The following is a 20,903-nucleotide window of genomic DNA, read 5'->3' as shown; positions in this document are numbered from 1 at the left end:
AAAGAGCTCAGGAACAGCACACAGGCCCTAAGTTTAAGCCTCAGTACTAAAACAACAGGAACAACAAAATACGCTAGGAACCAACAAGGCTTTCGGCAGTCTTAGACAAGCAGGAGCGAAATGCACAGATCAGTGTTTAATAATACATCCTGCTACTCCCTTCCTGAAGGAGCCGTGGTGACATTCCACATTAAAAATGTGACAGCCTTCCATTGCTGTAGCCCACGAGTGGCATCATGAGGCCCCTTTCTCCAGAATGCTCACACTTTCTGGTGACAAACAGAATAGAAGGATTAGGGGAGGGGGAGGAGGAGACTGCTGGCTTTCTGCAAAAAAAAAAAAAAAAGTCCTTGGGGCCCCTAGAAACCCTCTGTAGTGTGGTTGCTCTTCTGCTCGCCTGTCAGAAGCATAATTTTCATTAAATATTAAGGAGATGTTTGTTAAAATAACATCACCATGGTAACGTGCAGGGGGGTGGGGAGGGGCTGCCCAAATAGCAGCCTATTCAATTCAAGCGCTTGGTCCTATGGAGTAAGCATCCTGAATGTCCTGGTGACAAGGACGCTGGAAGGTCCAGAGGTTTAGGGCATGAGGCTGTAGGTGATGAAGATGTGGCCTGTTATCCTGGGGCTGGATTTGTTTGGGGTGTGGATGGGTAGATGGATGAATGGACGAATTGTACATGCTTTTGTCAGAGCCAGCTCTTTTGTGTGTGTGTCAGTTGTGGGGCTTAAGCTCTTTTTGCTCAATGCTAACTCTCTACCACTTTGAATCACAGCACCACTTCCAGTTTTCTAGTGTTAATTGGAGATGAGAGGCTCATGGACTTTCTTGCCTGGGTGAGTGCTGAATGGTGACCCTCAGATCTCAGCCTCCTGGGTAGCTAGGATTATAAGTGTGACCCACTGGCGCCTGGCTGTGACAGCTCTTCTGCTTTCATTGCCCTTTTGAGGTAGTAAAAAGAAAGGAATTTTGCCAGATAATTGGGGAGAAGCGGGGGGGGGGGGGGGGGGAGAGGTGTCAGGGAAGTAAATGGAGAGAGACAAAGCTTTCTTTTGTCTTAAGGGAGAAATAATGGTAACAATAGGGAAGCAATTTTAAAAATCGTATAGCCAGAGTATCCTGGGTTCAAATCTTGGCTCTGCATTGTCTTACGGTGGCATCATGGAGAGTCAGGTGAATGATCTGCTTCCTCAAGCTTGTGCCTCTGTGCACCTAAGAGGACCCACTGTGATTGCCCTCAGGTGTGAGGATGGGTGTAGAAAGCTGATCAATCAATTCCAGATATCACCTCTATCACTCCAGGGGCCCTCCACTGATTGCTACAGACAAATACCACTGGAGTCACCACGAAGGCAAGGCCTCAGGTGTCTGGATAGCCCTGACCATCTATGCCAGCATCCAAAGCCAGGCTTGGGTGACTCCACTATCCAGGTTTCTCGTGAGGCCAGCATTCTTCTCCTGCAAAGGACCAGACAGAGGCCACACAGCATCTGCTGTGGTGCCATGGGGCTGGAGGGTAGCCACCAATGTCAGTGCTTGATTCCCAGGTGATGTTGAGGTGATGGGACCTTTAAGAGGTGGAGTCTAGTGGGAGGTGGTTAGGTTACTAAGAGTCTCATCCTTGAAAGAGAGTAAGGAAGATCGCTCAGGACCCTCTTTTGTGGTGCAGCCCCAGGCCCCACTCCTGCATCCATCCCCCTGGCTTTCTGCGTCACTGGGTTGTTTCTTCCACACCAGTTCCTACCGCAGTAATGCAACTGCTAGGAGGCTCTCGCTGAAGGCCAACTTGATGAGGCCACTTGACCTTTGACTTCCAGCCTCTAAAACTGTGAGCTAGCCTCAGGGCCGGGGATGTAGCTCAATGAAAAGATGAGTTGCTTGGCTTGCACAAGGCCTTGGGTTCAATCCCCCAGCATGGCAACAACTACTGCAAGCTTAATCTTTCTCTTGATGATCCTCAGACAGAAAGGAGCCCATTTTAAACAAGGAAAGCCCATCCTTTGGGTTTGCTCACACTTCACTTCTGGTGTGAAGTCCCCTTCCTGCCTCTCCCTCCAGCAGGGATGGAATTGGGTGTTGAAGGTGGATGGGGTCTGGTTGCCAAGTGGTCTGGGGCCGTAGTTAGAGAACCCTGCTGAAGGACGCCGCACACAGCAGACATGTCCATCCACTCATGCGCCTGTCGGCCCAGCAACAGGCTCATACACGCATGCGCATGTGGAAGACTGATTTTCACCCACCTGGGGCACTTGAGCAAAGCAACTCAAATTGAATATTTAAGTAGACCATTTCCTATGAAAGAGCCATCAGAAAGCAAAGGAAGAAGCCCTTAGAGTTAAAGAGTCATGTGAGGGTACGTCACCACAAGGGCATTTTTTTTTTTTTAATCACTAAAAGAAGCAAGCCCCTCTTGGGCATGGGTGTGGTGGTGCAGAGAGCACACTTGGAAAAAGCAACTTTTGTGAGCTGTGTGATATTATTTCCCCATTTTACAGATTGGTTAGTTTGGTGTGTGTATAGGGGCGGGGAGTCTAGCTGTACACTCTCATCTCAATCAAGTGTGTAGGAACTCAAGAAAAAACAGCGCATTCTCAGCAAGTCCAGCCATGTTCTTCTGATCCAGTTTCCCTGGCCATTTACAACAGAAGCCAAACTGACCCTGCAATGATTCTTGACTTCCTTAAAATGCCTTGCTTTTGTTAGAGTTTCAGTAGAATTCTAGTCTTAAGTACACAGACTGGCCTACAGAGAAAAGCCACATGTGTTTAGCTAGGAGTTAAGGCCTGCTTAAGCCCAGGTCTTGGGTTCCCAGGTCTGCACTGAGTTTGCTCGCTGGGTTGAGTGGGGTACCTGGGCTGAAGGGTTTAAAAGCTCATTTGTGTGCAGGGGATGTCTTAACTTCACTTGGGCTGTGTCTAAAGTGGTCCAGATTAGTGAGGCTGGACTAGGCAAAGCCTCTCTGGTGTAAAACCAGCAAACTTCCAAGAACAGGGCTGGAAGACAGCCTTGGAAATCACTTTGCCTCAGGATAATGAAAAATGGCATGCATGCTAAAGTCATCCTCTTGAGCTCCTGGCAGACATCACTAATCCATTGCAGCATGCTCTAATAGATCTGTATTGGGACCCTTTTCAGTACAGTGCTCTTGGATTCCTCATCCCTGCTCCCCTTTCTCACCCCAGGTAGAAGTGGGGTTGTGGCTACATGGTCCTGATCTGTGAGTGCCTGGGAAAAGAGACTGGTATTATTTTTAGACCCTTGTGGCACAGGTTCTGCTTATGTCAGAAACAATTTGGCACAGATTTCCATCCTACACTCCAGCTAGAGACAGGGTAGAATGGGGCACTCGAGTCCCCAGGTAGGTCCCCAACCAGGCCCATTCTATAGCCCCAGGCCTATTGTTAATGTAAGAAATATAACCCTGTGCATTTCAGGCCAAAATAGTCTATCCAAAATAGACTTCAAATCCTAGAGTGGTGGGTGGGGCCTTTTGTTAAACAAAGAATTGTTCTGAGAATCTAGTAAGCTGTATTTGTCTTCTACCCTTCCCCGAGGTCCTTGAGGACCTTGGGAGGATGCATCCAAGCTCGAGTTCTAAATAACCTTCTGTCAGGGTCAATGACATCTTTCTGGTGTTTGTGATTTGCAGGGTTCAAGATCACTCTGTGAAGGAAGGAAGAGATGGGCTCACACCATTTTAGCCATGGATGATGGCAGAGCTGCCTCTGACTTTGGATCAGAGTCCGAACCAAGAGGGTTCATGTGAGAGAGATGCCAGTCCACCTTCCCACAACATCTCCATGGTAAAGAAATGACTCTGGACAACTTTGTGGCTACATTGGGACATCAGGCGGAAGCGCCTGCTTTGCCTCTGGCCCGATATTGGGCCCTGGGCCACATCTAGAACAAGGGCTGAGAGACTGGGGCCACTTACTATGTACAGGCACTGACAGCTTTGCCTGAATGAATTCATCAAATCCCTAAGGCCACACTGTCCCTATTTTACAAATGAGGAAACTGAAGCATAGAGATGCTGGCAACTTTCCAGGGTCCCCACAGCTAGAAGAAGACCCGGGTAATCTACTCCAGGACCTTTGTCCTTAAACACAGATACCACCTCCCTGAACTCTCTTCTCTCAACCATCATTTACTGAGTACCAACTACATGTGAGGGCCTGAGAATGCACGGACACTGCTCTGTCTTGCTTGAAGCTGGCTAAGGACCTGCTGAATCACAACTCAAATTCAACTTTCCTCCTCTCCCTTTCCCCACTCGCTTCTCTCCCTCCCGTGTTCTCTGATGGTGCTGGACTCACACCCACCGATGGCCTGTACACAATACTGTCAAACCCAGGCTTCTTCCAGGCTGTCAGTTACTGTAATACACCAGGCCATCTCTGGCTTCCCACAGTGTCTGGCCTGTAGAGGCCCTGGGGAAATGCAGCTGCAGCTGACCCAGATGGAGGAGAGGCCCAGACACAGAGCAAGCCATCATTCAACACCACCTGTACCTCGCCTTCATGCCCCCAATTTGGACCTGACATACAATTGTTCTTGGGTCCAGCAGTCTGGATTTTGGACACTTGAATGCGTGGGACTTGTCTTAACCCTGCCCAAGGGCCCCAAGTTCCTGGGAAAAGCCAAGCTCATAAGCTTCTCACCTGCCCAGGCCTTACCCACTTCTGCCCCCTCTGCCACCTTGGGGAATGGGCAGTGGGTGGCCTTGCCATATGCGTCCCTGTGACTTAGGCCAAGTCGCTGCACGGTGTGACCAGTGGATAGCTCTTTTTGTGGCCTTGCTTGTAAGAGGAAGCTTGCCAGCAAACACTATCAGCATGCTTTCCAAATGCCCACCCATGTCCTACCCCAGGTATTTGGTGTCACACCTGCAGCAGGCATGCTGTCTGGAGTCAGCTCACAGACATCAGACAGGATGGCTCTGGGGGACCAGAGGGACCCAAGGTTGTCTTAAGTAGCTTCCTCAACAGATCCAGCCACCGGAAGCAGGGTCAGTGCTGGGAGTTTTACAAACATGGCCACCAATCTGCCCAGTGATTCTCTGCATCCTCACCTTCTCCCCCGATTTCCCCTGCCCAGGGTTCTAGAGTGCCAGACCACAGGGACACTGCTCTACTAAAGCTGTTCTCCACCATTGTCCATGGCTGTGTCTCCAGCTTGAACTCTGCCAAGACCAAGGAACTCACTACTAACCTGAGATGCCTGAGCATGGCTCTTCTTTCCTTCAGTAAAGTCCAGGGCGGCCCCGTGGTGAGTCTTTCAGAGAGGCCTTGCCTGGGCCCTGCCTCCTCATGATGATGGTGAGCTGTGGGTGCTAGGGAGCTCCCACTTTGTTCTAGGATTCCCCCTAGTTCTCTCCTAAACAACTCCGGGCACACGCCTACTGAACAGGGGAGAGGGTGCAGCCTGGCCACCTGCAGGCTCTCAGGCTTCTGAGGAAGCCTGGCAGGGACCCAGCAGCTTCCCAGGGCCTCACACCTGGTTGCTTACCTTGTTCTGTGCACAGGTGGGCTCGCACCAATGGAAAGAGTTTCAGAACCACCCCATCCCCTCCCATGCCTCTCCTTAAATCCAGCAAAGCCAGGTGTGACCAAGCCACCACGTGTGGCGTCACTCACCGCTGTGGTCTGGCTTACATCCTAGGAATCTTCTCACAGCTGGGTTCCAAGAGCAGTCAGTGCAGACAGACCTGCAAAGCAGAAGAATTCGGCCTTAGACGCAGCACAGAACCCCTGGGTGTCCACCTCTCTTGTCTAATGGGACTGAATCACAGGAGCCTGGATGGAGGTGGGGGAGGAGAACACGAAAAGGAATCTGTGCAAGGATCTCCCTGCTCCTTAAACCAATCTCAAAAATCTCCCAGCTTTGTGGTGATTCTGAGACAGAGGAAGAAAGAAAGAAAAAAGAAGACCCTAACCCCAGATGAGTCAGCAGCCTGTGGCAAGGCCGGCTTTTAGGAGTGAAAGGAAAGAAATCTATGGGGCAGAACTGTGAGGGGGTGCACCCCTCTTTACCCTCCTCCTGTTCCCATTGCCTGTTGCCAGCAGCAGGTTGTGAGGGACTCCATTTTGGTGTGGTAAAAGGGAAAAAGCTCTGTGCTTAGGCCTCAAGTGGAAAAGACACTGCAGTCCCTTAAGACGAGAGCCCCCCAAGGCGTATTTATAGCCCTAGAGACTCCTGCCAAATGCACCCAGTGTGCTTTGAGAATTCCTCGGGAGAGCTGTAGCTGGCAGAACAAAGCCGTCCCTGGTTCCGAATATGCTTTCCTTCCTAGAGTGGCAAGTTAAGGCCTGAGCCAGAGGCTTTGCAGCCTCCGGCCTCCAGGGCCAGGCAGGCAAAGGCAACCAGGTGCACAGCTGAAATTGCAGGCATGAGGGTGTGGGGGGGGGGGGGACAGCTTTGCTCCAAACACCCAACACCCTCAAAGCAAAATTGGATTTTTTTTTCTTGTTTCCCCAAGAACTCTCAGGTAAGCCCAAATTGCCCACTCTCCAAGGGACACCTTTTGGCTGGAGTAAAATATAATTTCCTTCCACAGAGGTGGCGCTTACGTAGGCTAACCCACACCACACATGCCACACACCTGAGCAACACTCTTTGCTATTCACAGGTGGAAACGACGCCACCTGGGAGCTCGTTGGCAAGGCAGAGCTTCAGCGCTGCAGCATCAGACCTGCATTTTAACAAGACCCTCGGGTGCTGATGGGGCGTGCAAGTGTCTGCAGAGCCTGGTTTGTCACGCTCTTAGATCATGGAAGGAAGACAGCGGTCGTCTTATCTCCAGGCAAGAAAACAGGCTCAAGAAACGACAGCTCGCTTGCTGTGGCTGGTGAGCTGGAGAGTGGAGCGAGTCAAAGCAAGGGTCTTGCATCTCTGGAACCTGCCATCCTTTCTGCATCAAGCAGGGGGTGAGAGGCAGGCTGGCCACTTTCCAGTCTTGGTGGGGACAGTGATCCGGGTGGGCTGGGATGGGCAGGTTGAACACAACATGTGGTTGATGGGGGGCAGTCCAGGGTGTATCGTGGGATACCCAGAGGGAGGCACTGGCTAGGAGAAAGGCAGGGTCTCCCCTTAGTTTTTTTCCCCAGTCAGTTAGTTCTAGATTTTCTTCCTGTTGGGGAATTTGAGCTATTGGATTTACTCACAGTGAGTAATTTACTTTGATTCCAGGAATTTTAGTTTTCTCACCCATTACCCTTAGGCCTTTCAGTCCAGTGTGAGAAACCACTGCCAAAAGAACAGCTAACTTGGATTTTATGGTTTTGTTGGTACTAGGGCTTGAACTGAGGGCCTGGGTTCTATCCCTTAGCATTGTCCCTCATGGTGGGTACTCTACCTCTTGAGCCATATCTCCAGCCCAGTCTTTTGCTGATTAATTGGAGATAGAGTGTCCAATTAATCTTTTCTGCTAGTGGCTTCAAACCTCAATCCCCTAGATATCAGGCTCCCGAGTAGCTAAGGTTGTAAGTGTGAGTCACCAGGGCCCAGCTTCTTTTTTATTCAAGATCTAATGTGCCTTAATACTATTCTTTACTGTTTTTTAAACTTTTACTGTTTTTCTTTTATTTTTAATATTTTACTAAGTATTTTTACTACTAATAATTACCATTATTATCACTATTACTGTTATTCTCACCAGAACCATGCTGTGCTACAGATTTGCAGGAGTTCTAAATGGTCTGTTAGATTCTCCCCCACCTCCTAGCCCTGATTCTTAACATTTTCAGACTGCCAATATATCCATCCACAATGCATCTATCGCTCTAAAGCATCATACTGGAGATATTAATATCGACAAATAAATGTATACTTGAGAGCAATGAAATATTGGCTGTGCTACTGTTAATTACTGAGTAGGTTAACAATCATTTCTTGAGTACCTGTGCATAGCTGATTCTGTGCTAACCCCCAGATTATCAAGAAGTGAAACCTAGAAAAATTTTTAAGGGAGAAGGACATACATAGTAGAGTGAGTATGAGAAGTACAATGTATAGAAACGTACTAGGTAGGACCAGCTACCAGAGTCCACCTGTGCCCCAGATAGCCTCACCTTTGGACTGCCATAGCCACCTCACCCTGTCTAGCTCCCCATGTTCTAGCTCAGTGGCCTCTTGGATCCTAGCCTTGTGCTTTATGCAGCCCCTGGATGTGCTGTGCCTTCTTTCTGGAATATTCTTTTCTCCTTTCTCCCCTAATTAATACCACCTTTCCTTGTGAACTGATGGGAGGTAAGACATAGAAAGTTCTGGAATGTGCTGTATACAGATGAGGTCATGGCTCCTCTTATTGACAATAGCTGCTTTTATCTTTAAGGGACAAGCAGCACTTGAGCACAGAGAGAGGAGTGATTTGGCCGAGGGTGGAAGAGCCAGTGATTCATAGAGCTGGAGAAGCTCACAGAGTGGGTGGGTTCTGTCTCTCTGTCTCTGCTTTAGCCTTGAACTCAGTTCCCAATCATCACTCATAGATGTTTGGTACTGACTGGCATGGCGGGTGGGGCTTGGAGCTCATGTTTCTCTCTCACACTTGTTCTACATCCTTGTGGTTCCCTTGCCTTCTGTGGACCTTTCCTTCCTGGCTGTCAGGACCATACACAGAGATCACATCCTCAGTTCTGGGGGTTCATCCAGTGCACTCTAAAGCCAAGGGAGCCGACAGCTCTGCTCTCATCAGCAGTGTCACGAATGAATAACTGATTTCCAAGTCTTCTCAGAACTCCAAACATGCACACATTTCTTTCCTTCCCTCCTGGTTCAGGACCCTTTGTGCCACTGGCCCTCCAGAACAAGACCCTAAGGAGGGAAAATCTGTGGACAGTCTCCCTGTTTTCTTGTTTGGCTGAATCCACACCTGTCAAGCTGCTTGCATCTGCAGGAGAGAGATGCCCTCCCCTACTTGGTGTGTTGTTCTCTCCAAATGGCTCATTCCATTCCATTTTCATTCAGCAGACACTTACAGATGAGTAAGTACTCTGGTCTAGTAAACAGGTCACAGTGTCCTGAGGCAACAGCATATGGATGGGAGGGACACAGGAGGGGGAAACGGGAAGGTGGGGGCACCGGCTGGAACAAGAGAGGGTTGAGGTCAAAGAAGGTAGAAAGCTGCACGCGAACTAACATACATAGCTAAACTTGGTCATCATTCTGCAAGCTGAAAGTGCAACCAAAATTGCTGGTCTGTGTTCTTGATAATATCCCACTTTGTTCAATACCAACAGCCTCTGCTTCGTGATCTAGCCACTGCTGCTTCCTCTGAACCAGTGCTCTGTGAAAGGCACTGGGCCAGGGCCCCTGTCCCCTCCCTCATTTCCATAGCAGCTCTGAGGAGCTGGCATGCACATACCCATTTTTATAGATGGAAAACCCGAATCTGAGAGAGAATAGGTTAATTGTCCAGATTTGCAAAAGTAAAGCCCCAACCTGGTCTTGAAACTCAGGCCTCACTGGTTAATCCTCCAATTTCCCCCACATTGTGCTTTCAACATTGTGCCTCAAGTTTCTTGAACACTGGATAATCTCTCCCACAAGCCCCAACCTACTGTTCATCTCAGATTCCCCAATGTGGAGAAGAGGCTAATTTCCGAATGTGTGTGTGTTGACATGAGAATATCCTAGTTGTATTCTATAATTGCTTGCTATTTATATGAAAATATGGCCCCTTTCAAGTTGTCAGGAGGGAGTGTCCAATGCCATCTCTCCTTTCTTCAGTCTTTATAGGCCATGGTCGATAAGGTGAGTCCTGAACTCACCTTATTTGATTTGGGACAAAGACTTTACAAGCATTATTGTGCTCATCTGAGCAAAGTGCAGTGACAGCAAGATGATACACAGAGGTACACAAGGACACAGAAGATTGGATGAGGCCTGAAAGGCAAGCAGCAAGCCAGGCACAAGGGGTAGAAGTATGGCAGACTCAGAGCCTGGAAGCCAGATAGAGGTGGCAGCAGAGAAAATTAAGAGAAACACCAGGGGATTCAAATCCTGAGGTTTCTCAGAGAATTGAAGGCTTAAAGGCAAGAAGTAGAATCTCCAGCCAGGAGCCACCAAAGACCTGGACTGTGTCTGTGACTCCTGGCACATGGTGGCCCTGTAAAGCCTGGGTTGAACAGTATCCTCCAGGTGGCCTCAGGGGTTCTGGAATCCGTAGAAACAGCTACCAAAGGGGGATCTGATTTTTTTTTGCCAGTCTTGGGGCTTGAACTCAGGGCCTGGGCACTATCCTTAGGCTTTCTTAAGGCTAGCACTCTATCCTTGAGCCACAGCACCACTTCCAGCTTTTTCTGTGTATGTGGTGCTGAGGAATTAAACCCAGGGCTTTGTGCATACTAGGCAAGCACTCTACCATACCACTAGGCTGTGCTCCTGGCCCTGGGGATCTGATTCTTTTAGGGGAAAATTTTCCCCAGTACTTGGCCTGAGCCTTTATCCCAGCTCTCTCATGGTTGTTGGCCAAGGTGAAGGAGACCACTATACTTCTGATGCATGCTCATGGCTGCTCCCTGGAGCAGAGAATGGAAGCTGAGAATAAGTCCCACGAAATTAGAGACATAGGTGAGCTGTAACTCATGAGTGCTCTGGGTGTGTGAACACCCACAGCAAGAGAATCAACCTGAGAGACCAGGCTGGTCATGGTGTCCAATGGGCAGGAGTCAAAGGGAGCGGCTGAGGGCTAAGGGAATGGTTTCTGACCATGGAGGTGGGGCTAGGATAGGTGTTGCAGATACCACCTTCGGAGCCTTGTGCCTGTCTGCTGCCTTGCTCTGCCTCCCAGCTACCCCTGGACCAATATGTTTGGAATAGGGAGATTGCATTTCTGGTTGGAGACTTGACAGTAAGATGCTGTTTATCATTGGGGCTTTTGTGTCCAGGTTCATAATGTGTTATCTTCTTTGAGTCTTAGTTTGCCACCAATGAAATGGAACATGACGGGCATTAGCGAGTAGTATGAAAATGACATGCTGAGATTTGAGCCCAAACCTGTCAACTTACAACTGCCCACCCTCCCACCAACTGTCTTTTGATTGTGGGTTAATAGTGACATAATGTGACACAATAGTGCTTAATATATGCTGATTCTCTCTCTCTCTCTCTCTTTCTCTCCTCTCTCTCTTTCTCTCTCTCCTCTCTCTCTCTCTCTCCCTCTCTCTCTCTCTCTGATCACATTTCACAAAAATCTGGAATTAAAACCACAGCACAGTGGAGATGGATACAGGGAAGGCAGCTGGCTATGTTTTCTCCCAATTGCATCTTATTCCAAAACCTTTATTAAATGTCTTAAGTATTACTTGCCTCAGGGTCAAAATAAAATTGCCAGAAGTTTTCACTTTGCACTTATAAATGATTCTCACTCAACTCCTCTTCTGTTTTTTTTTTTTTTTCTAATGTGTGTGTGAGAGCATAAATGTACTGACTCATAGCTGGAAAAACTCTCAGTCCCAAACACATTCCAAATTTGTCGAGTCACATGAATTGAATAAGAGTGCTTTATGTGGCTGCTAGCTCCCAACTGGCCAGCAGCTGAGCCAGGGATCTGGCCCCTTCTCCCCCTCCCCCCTTACTCCCTGCCAGAATGTAGCTGGAGGCATTAGTATTAGTACAAGCATGAGGAAGGCACAGAATGCAAGGACTAGAAAAGATCTGCCATGAGCTAAAGACAAATGAACTACAAGGCAGTACTATGTATTTTCAAAAAGAAAAGAGTTCTAATGGTGCTTACCACTCGATTAAGGACTTTGCGTGTACCATGCATTTAGCCATTAGAATGGGTGCTGAGATTATACATACAAGTGAGGGAAATGTTAATAATGTTCTCAGGGTCCCATGGTACAGAGGCTGCAGCTAAGGTGCAATCTAGTTTGGCTTTGAAAGTTGCTCTTACATTTCAAATCCTTTGCTCTTGAAAGGAGAGGATTTTTTTTAAGTATGTAGAATAAAGAATTGCATTCACTCTGCATGTATCTCTCCAACACTTTGAATACAAACACTGCATCAGATGTGAAAGAGGCTAGTGAGGAGCGTGGTAAGGACAGGGACCATTGGGCTCCTGCTGTCAATGAGTTTGAAATTATGTAGAGGAGTTCTGACAAATACACAAATAATTGCAATCAAGGTGAATGGAGAGCGCCCACAGCAGACCATGCACTGGCATGGGTAGGAGGCCTTCTGGGGAGAGCTGTGGCCAGGCTGCCTGCTAGAGCTGCATTTATGCTGAATGAAAGGGCTCCAGGAGGCGGCTAGAGGAGGTCTTGTTCTCCTGATGTGGAGTTTTCATCTTGGTTCTGAGTCAGGGTCCACCAATCCCTGCCCAGGTGGACTGTAGTCTTGGTGGTGGTTGAGCCTCCATACCAGGGATGGAGCACAGGCAGAGGGGAAGGGGAAGAAGCAGCTTCCAGGGACTGGGATGGAGCTGGAGCAGAGGAGGCAGGGCATGAGAGCCAGGTGGAGAGGTGGCCAGGGTGGGAGCTGTGACCCCACCTGCCTCTGGTTAACTCTGAATGAGTTTCTGTACTTGGGCCTGGGCCTATAGGGAGGGGAAGGAAGGAAGAATCTTGGACACACCAGCTGGGTGGGACCTTGGAGAGCGCCCAGCTCCTTTCCTTGCTGTGTAGAAATGGGACCCAGGGGCCAGAGAAGCTGTATGGAGGAACTGAACCCATGCTTTGGGACTCAGGCCCCAGGTAGCTCCCTTCCCATGCCACTCTGGCTGGGCTTCCTACAGAAGTTCAGGAGCCCCCAAGCTGTGAAAGGGGAGGCAGGGCCCCACTAGACCCAATAAGCCAAGTGACCGTAGCTCTCATCACCCCTAGGGTCTAGAAGGCCACCGGTTCTGAGAAGAGCAGTGCAGGCAGCCAGCCTTCCTTCCCCATATCCCCTCCTTAGAGGAACCCCTTGCCTTACACTGAAGAAGTTTTCAGCAAACCACAACTGGATTCTCTGCAGCCAGGTTTCCCTGAGAAAGATATACAAGCAGTTGTGACTCACTCAGCTGGATTTCTGCCCAAGGCTATCCATCTTGAATGAAGAGCATGCCATCTCCAACGGACAACCTGTCCACCCCACGGTGGCCAGCCAATGCTGAGGTCATTCAACTGCCTCCTTGCCTGGCCTGTCCCACTTGGATTGGGCCTACAAAGTTTCTCATAATCCCTCAAGGCTCTTCAAATTCCCCTTCCTGCGTTTTCCCCCCATCTCTACTCCAACAGTCCTTCCTCACCACTTGTGAATTTGCGTCAGATGGGTTTGCAGCCCGACCTGCTATACCCAGCTAGACAGTCCTTTCTCCCCCAAGGGTGGCAGACTCTGAGGAAGGAATGGGGTGCAAGAATAATCACAGCAAGTCCCACAGGTATTGATATCTCATCTGGACCCAGCGTACCTTTCCACCAGCCCTCTGTACTTGCTGTTTCCTTGTCAGGAACTCTTTGCAAAAGTCTTTCAATGACTTCTTGTCAAGTCACCTCCTCAGTGAGGCCCTTTCCGACCTTTCCTGAATAGCTCTATCTTTCCACTGGACTCTCCATCCTACCCTTGTGGCCGGGATTACAGGTATGTGTTATGGGGCCCTGCTCCCATTGGGTTAAATTTCTTATGGAGCCTGTTCTGAAATCACCTAGTTCATTGTTGGCCCACATATGTGCTGGCTAGTTATCAGAGACCTCTGTAGGAAGAATGTGTGCCAGGGGTCTGTTCTGACTTTATTATTATTACTATTACTTATTATTGAAGTCCCAGCATCCAATGGAGAGCCAGCATGGCGGATGTGCTATTCCTTGAGGACATTGTGAGCGTGCATTCACCTCACTGTTCTTCCCACCAATCTTGTGTGCTTGGTGTCCTCCCCATTCTGCAGACAAGGTTCAGAGAACCTGAAGGTTGACTCAGTCATTTGAGGAGTAATTAGCAGGTAGAGGCACTCACCCAGGAGCTGTGCTGAGTCTGGTGATCACTGGTGGATCTCTGGAGCTTTTTCAGTGATACCCATGGTGCTATTGGATGATGACCTGAGACCCAATCCAGGGGGTCCCTGTCATACCTGACCCTCTGTCCATAGGCTGAGAAACACCTGGGGTTCAATTCCTCTTCTGTGGATGCCCAGGGAAACATTTTATTGGACAGAAACTTAAAGATTGGGAATCTAGGGGAAAGTTCCTGGCCTGCCAAACTGTTGTTATGGAAAGTATGACCACAAATGAATGGGGCCTGAGAATAGGACCCAGCTATCTTCCCACATGTTATGCAGTTAATGAGAAGCAGGTTAAAGCAGGGAGTGGCCAGTGCTCTACTTATGAAGAATAAAATCATTACATTCAGGTCAGTGGAGGGAGCTACTGGGCTGAAACAAATCTGGAGGCTAGGGGGGAAGGGGAGAAGGAAAAGAAGGAGCTGGGGGCTGACTTACAGCCTAGCTTCCTTCTCTAGTGACAATTAGTGACATTTGGAAGGTGTGGCTTGATGTCCTGGAGCCTCGCACAAATAGAAGTTGTGTTGTGAGTGTGTGTTTGGGGGGGGGGCAATGTCTCTCTTACGGTGACACAAATGAAAACACAAGGACACACACACACACACGCCTCCCCAATCCACACAGTTAGGGTCATTCCTTCCTTGATTCAAATAGACTTGGAGCCTGCTAATAGAACTTTCTTAGCTCAAAGAGAGCCATTGTCTGTTTATTTATTGACAGTAAGGGGTTTGAACTCAGGACTCTCGCTTCTACCCGGCAGGTACTCTACAATGTAAGCCAGGAGCTTTTGCATTTCATTATTTTCTGCTAGGATTTGATTGATGTGTTTACCTTGGAATGGTCCTAGCTATGCCTTCCACATAGCTGGGATGAAAGGTATGCAGCCAAAGCCTCACTTATTTGCTGAAATAGGATCTCTCCTTTTGCTTGGGTTAGCCTTGAACAGAAATTCCCCTAATCTTCAACTCCTGAGTAGCTGGGATTACAGACGTGAGCCACAGCATCTGGCTCTATCACAGGGACACTGAACTTGGGCCTCAGATGTGATGGAAGCCACCTTCACAGAGCAGACTTCTGCCAGCACCAGAGAGGGCAGGAGAGGGAGGTTTGCCCTGGGGTCTTGGTGCCCCGATGTTTAGACCCACATGCCATTTCTGGAACTAGGACAAGGTCCCTGCAAAAAGGAGCATGTTTCCCCTTTGCTGGGGGTAGTCTCAGGTGATGACAGCTTCCATTCTTTTCTAGAATGCATCCTGCACTGCCTTGGGACAGGCATGTAGAATAGTGAGTGAGAAGCCTCTGTCCCAATGGGCCACAAGGAAGCCAAGACTTGAGCTTGAGAAGGGGCCTGGGATCAATCTACAGGATCTGGAATGGTTCCAGGCTGCAGAGAACCACTGGAGGCAGGCAGGCACTGTGAGTGTGGGGGGCAATGAGCGAGGTGGCGGGGCCTGAACCCTCATTTCAAATAACAAGTGGAAGATGATGGGCGGAGGGGAGACCCGGGGCAGGAGGACAAGACAGTGCACACAGCCCGAGGGAGAGCTGCTGTCTCATTTCAGAGACAGACTTGCATAAGCTAAGGGTGGCAATTTCAGGCTGGAGGAAGTTGGGGAGCACAACCAGGGGTCAGAAGAAATCACAGGGGTCATGTCATGTCTAAGCAGCATTTTGGACCACAGATGCCATTTATCTATATCTATCTGTCTGTCTGTCTGTCTGTCTGTCTGTCTGTCTGTCTATTGGCTGACTCTGGAGCTTGAACGCAGTTCTATCCTTAAGCTTTATCACTCAAGGTTAACACTATATCACAGCTCCACATCTAGCTTTTTGGTGATTTACTGGAGACAGAAGTCTCACACAATCTTCTGCCCAGGCTGGGTTTGACCTGAGATCCTCAGATCTCAGCCTCCTGAGTGGCTAGACTTATAGATATGAGCCACTGGTGCCTAGTGGTGTGTCTTTGAGAGTGACTTTTGGGAACTCTGAGGAGCGTGCACAACTCTGGAATCCACACCTGGCAGTGAGCACATCCCGCCCACCTGGGCTTCCATTCCTCTGGGGAAACTCATCACAACAAAATGGCAGCTATGTTCATACACCAGGCTCTGCTCTGAGTGCCTTTGTCCAGCTCAGCTCTTTTTAATTTGTTATGCTATTATGATCACCAAAAAAATGGACACGCTTTTGGCTACTCAGTCCTGGGCCCCTCCAATAGAGTTTAACATGTCACTTAGCTCCGCTTACCTCAATTTTCCTAAAGTCAAGTAACAAGCATAAAAAGTCTTTCATGGAAGGGCTTCTGACTGTTGTTGATAATATTGTAATTTTCCTTGGCTTCATCTAGTAAGAAGCCATCAAAGGGCAAAAGTTATTCCAGGTCTGAGCACAATATTAAAACGAGAAAGAAAGACTCACTTTCAAACATTAGCAGAGGAAAGATCCTAGAGAGATTGGCGATAGAAAACGTTACTCAAAGCCTGCAATATTAGAAGGTAGGATATTTGGGGCGGGGCAGAAGGATTGTTTTTCTTTTGCACCAGGTCCAGTATTCTGAGAAGGGTCATTCATTGCTCCCTCTTTCACTGGCGGTGGAGGGTGACAGGGCTTCTGAGAGCCAGTGGTGGAATTCTTTACATAAAGCCTGGGGATGGGGGGCTCATAGAAAGGCTTCCTCAGTGCCCAGGACCTGAACCTCTTGACCTGCTCTCTGCCAGAGAAGGCTGAGGGGCTGGGGACCTCTACTGATTGCAGAATAAACCCTTGCCTAGATGGAGGCGATGTGTTTCAGGGAACTCCAAATCTGATCTAAAGATTCTCGCCATTGACCTGCCTGGAACCCAGGAGGCTCCTAGCTCTCCTCACCTGTCTGCCAACATGCAAGTGCATCTCTCCTACAAGAAGGCTGTCTACCTGTGTCCTGCCTGGCTCAGAATCCATCGCCATGAACAAACACCGCCATCACGCCCCTAGTTCCATTCTTGCTTCTTCCCATTTTTCTCAACAATAGCCAGATCGTAACATTCTCCGAATAGATCCTGTCAAGACCTTGTATGATGGAGCTCTTGTCTGCCATTCTGGTGCAGCGTCTTCTCTCTTCCAAGATATGCCAGGTGGTTGAGACTCTGTGTCCTCACCCTGCAGTGAGCAGATGACACCTTTCTCTAGGCTTATTGGGGCCCCAGAGGCAGGGCATGATATAAAATATAAAATGTGCTTTGGAACTGTACTTAGGGGTTTGATTCTTGTTTCAGTGTTTCTTGAGTGTCCCTATACTTTTCTTTGTTTGCAATTATACATACTTTTTCAATATCAAGATATTTATACACCTAAGGTATTATGAAGACCATCAGTAGAGCGTCATCACAAATTGCCCAGCTAGGGTGTTCTTGGAACTTGGGCAGTAATTGTTTCCTTCTTTGAGTAAAAAAGCAGTGTCCCCCCTCTCTCTTTCTCTCTCCCCTCCCTTTCCCTCCCCTCTCTCCTCTCTTCTCTCCTCTCTCAGATGGCCCTGGCTGGTTAGTATAATTCTTGATGCTGGTAAGGAATAAAACTCTGTTTAACCTCAAAAAAAAAAAAAAAGTAGTGTTAGGTAAGAAGAGGCCTAGTAGGAGCTCATTTAAACCGCAAACTGATAAATTCCCCTATAGAAAATGATGACAATGTGATTGTCAACATCAACACTGAAATTTCCCATAGCATTAGCTAATCCCTCTTCTGCCTTGACTTGAAGCTATATATGGCAGTTTTTTAGTACTGTATATACCAGTGTTAATCCTATAACAAGCCTAATTATTGTTTAGACATGAAAACTAGAGCTCAGAGAGGCTAAGTAACTCACCCAGCTTCACACAACTAGGAAGAAATAAAGTTCCAATCTTTTCCTGCTTTCTCTGGTACGTGTGCTGGGGGGATGGGGATGAGGAATAGGTATACATTGTGGGAGGGAGAGGAATAATTAAGAGGAGTACCCAAGCGCAAGGCCTAGCCCCATGAGCACAGTCACAAGGGCAGTATACCTTCTTTAACTGGAGCCTGGTCCCTCAGTTTCTGCAAACGCAGGCGGAGGGGGTGTGTGGGAGGGTTTCCCTGTCATCCATGAAAACCAGCCTGGGATACTCTCTTGTGAAGACAGGCCTGCCTTTCCTTCCTTCCTTCCTTCCCTCCCTCCCTCCCTCCCTTCCTCCCTCCCTTCCTCTCTTCTTTTCTTTCTTCTTTTGTCCTTCCTTCCTTCCTTCCTTCCTTCCTGCCTGCCTGCCTGCCTTCCTTCCTTCCTTCCTTCCTTCCTTCCTTCCTTCCTTCCTTCCTTCCTTCCTTCCTTCCTTCCTATCTTTTTGTTCAGTCATCGGGCTTGAACTCAAGGCCTAGGCACTATCCCTGAGCTCTTTAGCTCAGGGATAGCACTCACTTTGAGTCACAGCTCCACTTCCGGTTCTCTGATGATTAATAAAGTCTCATGGACTTTCTTGCTCAGGCTAGCTTTGAATGGAAACTCTCAGATCTCAGCCTTTTGAGTAGTTAGAGTTACAGGTGTAAGCCACCTGTGCCTGACAAGAGAGGCCTTTCTGTTAAGCCATAAGCATATGTGTGTGCATGCCTCTGTGTCAGAGATGGAGACAAAGAGTGACAGAGAGACAGAGACAGACCTTCAGAGACATGGGGAGAAGCAATATTCAGTCATGGAAATTCTGTTAGCCTGTGTGCGCGCGTGCGCACACACACGCGTGTGCATAGGTAACTGATGAGAATAAAGAGTTAAGTCCACACAGTCATCCATATTTATTCTCTAATCACTCTGTCTTTTGTATTTTGTTTTGTGTCAATAATGGGGTTTGAACTCAGGGCCTGGTACTCTCCTTACTGCCCCCCACTCCCCTAAGCATAACCCTTTATCATTTGAGTCACAGCTCCACTTCCAGCTTTCTGTTGGTTAATTAGAGATAAGAATCTCCCAAGCTTTTCTGTCCAGCTTGCTTTTGAATCTTGATCCTTAGAGCTCAGCTAGGATTACAGGTATGAGCCATCAGCACCCAATTCTACATTTTTTTCCCTTACAATTTAGGGGACAAGAAGTTCCCTGAGAAGATATATGTCATTAGCTTGTGACACAGACTTCTCCACAGCTACCAGCTTCCTGGGGTTCTGATAGTGAATCCCATTCTAATGCCTTGAGCACAAACAGAAGCCAGGCCAGGAATCCTGCAGGAGCCCAGTTCTTAGCATCATGAAACCTGGGTTCTGGGCTCATCGAGGCATGCAACCCAGTAACCTCCTTGCTGGGTCTAGAACATTACTGCCATTGACACACAGGCCCAGGCCTAGTCCAGATTATCCCAGTCCTACTGTTGACCTTCTCACCAATGCAAAGGGGTGTGTGTGTGTGTGTGTGTGTGTGTGTGTGTGTGTGTGTGTTGGGGCTTGAACTTATTAGGGCCTGGGTGCTGTCCCCCTATTTTTTTTTTGGCTCAACATTGGCACTGTCCTACTTGAGCCACAGTTCCCCTTTAGGCCATTTGCTGGTTGACTGGAAATAGTCTCACAGACTTTCCTGTCAGGATGGCTTCAAGGCTCAATCTTTAGATCTCCGCCTCCTGCGGAGCTAGCGTTCCAGGCGTGACCCACCAGCTCCTGATCTCCCCATACAAATTAAAATAAAATTCGGTCTCACATATGTTAATGAACATCTTCATTTACAAAGTAGCCAAACACATATATCACAATGGCTGGAGTTTCTGAACCAAACAAGGTAGGCATTGTTACCTGATGCTAGCCCACCACAAAACCCAAACAAACTCCCATGATTGTGTGATATTTTCAGCAGCTAGCACCGCTGTATCCCGAGCATTGCACAGCATCTCCAAGTTTCTGGAGGTACTGATTCCTATTATGTGAATTTGGTGGGGGTGGGGGGGCTTCCTGAGCAGCTACTCAGGTCTGCTCAGCGCCAAGTCCAACAATGCCACTAACTCCACCAGTGTGCTTTGCTAATGCAAACACGTAATTGTTGGGCTTATTTCCTTCCCTCAATGCCAGGAATGCAAAAAAGCAGAGAGACCCCGGGGAGGCCAAAGGAGGCCATCTGAGGACACGGGCTGGGCAGGCTCTGCCATTTCACACGGAGGTGGAAAACACATGGAACTCATTGGGCCCAAGAGGCTGTACCCGCTAAAAATATGAGCAAGTCCAAGAAGGTTTTGATGAACGAACTCACGGATGAGTGAGGGTGAACTGGTGAGAGGAATTAGAAATGTGCAGTTTTCATTCTGAGCTTTTGCAGCTTGCTCAGTTTGCTGTTAGCAAGACAACGCTCGACTGAACTCAGCCCGATAGCTTTGCGGACAGGAATGGCTCACAGCTCACAATCTGGTATGTGTAATGAGAGAACAAAGAAAAGAAAGAGGAAAGAAAAAAGAAGAAAGAAGAGAAAGCAAGGAGGGTAGGTCTACAATGATTTCCTGTTTCAACCTATTACTTGTAAAATTATTACACAAGCAAAAATCCTTTGTATTTAATTAAAAAGAAATACCAGGCACCAGTGGCGCACTCGTCTAGAACCTGAGATCTGAGGATTGTGATTTGAAGCCAGCTTGGGCAGGAAAGTCCGTGAGACTCTCATTTGCAATGAACCACCACAAAGCTAAGGGACAGTGCCCAGGCCCTGGGTTCAAATGCCAGTACTGGCATATATACACACACAGAGCGTTCCATTTCTGATCTCCAAGGACTTGAACTATGTGAAGACTTTGCCAAAGTTCTATCATTTGTGTATGTGTTTAAAAAAGTCTAAATTCAATATATAGCTTGCATTTTTATTTAACACATCTTTCTTTACCACATTACTAAATAGACGCTGCATAACTGAATGATTTCTATCACTTTCCTAACATTAGTTTACATAATTGTTGAATTCTTTTACTATTCA

General features: G+C 48.2%; 1 protein-coding gene across 2 annotated transcripts in view; it reads right to left on the bottom strand.

Moving 5' to 3' along the window:
• Zhx2 (zinc fingers and homeoboxes 2) overlaps positions 1–20,903 on the bottom strand; it is a 113,065-nt gene that overhangs the window by 48,858 nt on the left and 43,304 nt on the right. For both annotated transcript variants that reach the window (XM_090339333.1, XM_090339332.1), the window contains exon 2: positions 5,640–5,710. The gene's annotated coding sequence lies outside the window, so the exon portion shown is untranslated. The remainder of the gene's footprint in view (positions 1–5,639; positions 5,711–20,903) is intronic.

This window comes from Megascapheus bottae, chromosome 9 (genome assembly GCF_031878675.1).
Source record: "Megascapheus bottae isolate mThoBot1 chromosome 9, mThoBot2.hap1, whole genome shotgun sequence".
NCBI classification, from domain to species: domain Eukaryota; kingdom Metazoa; phylum Chordata; class Mammalia; order Rodentia; family Geomyidae; genus Megascapheus; species Megascapheus bottae.
The sequence above is the reverse complement of the archived record's forward strand: the minus strand, read 5'-3'. Positions and strand labels throughout refer to the sequence as shown.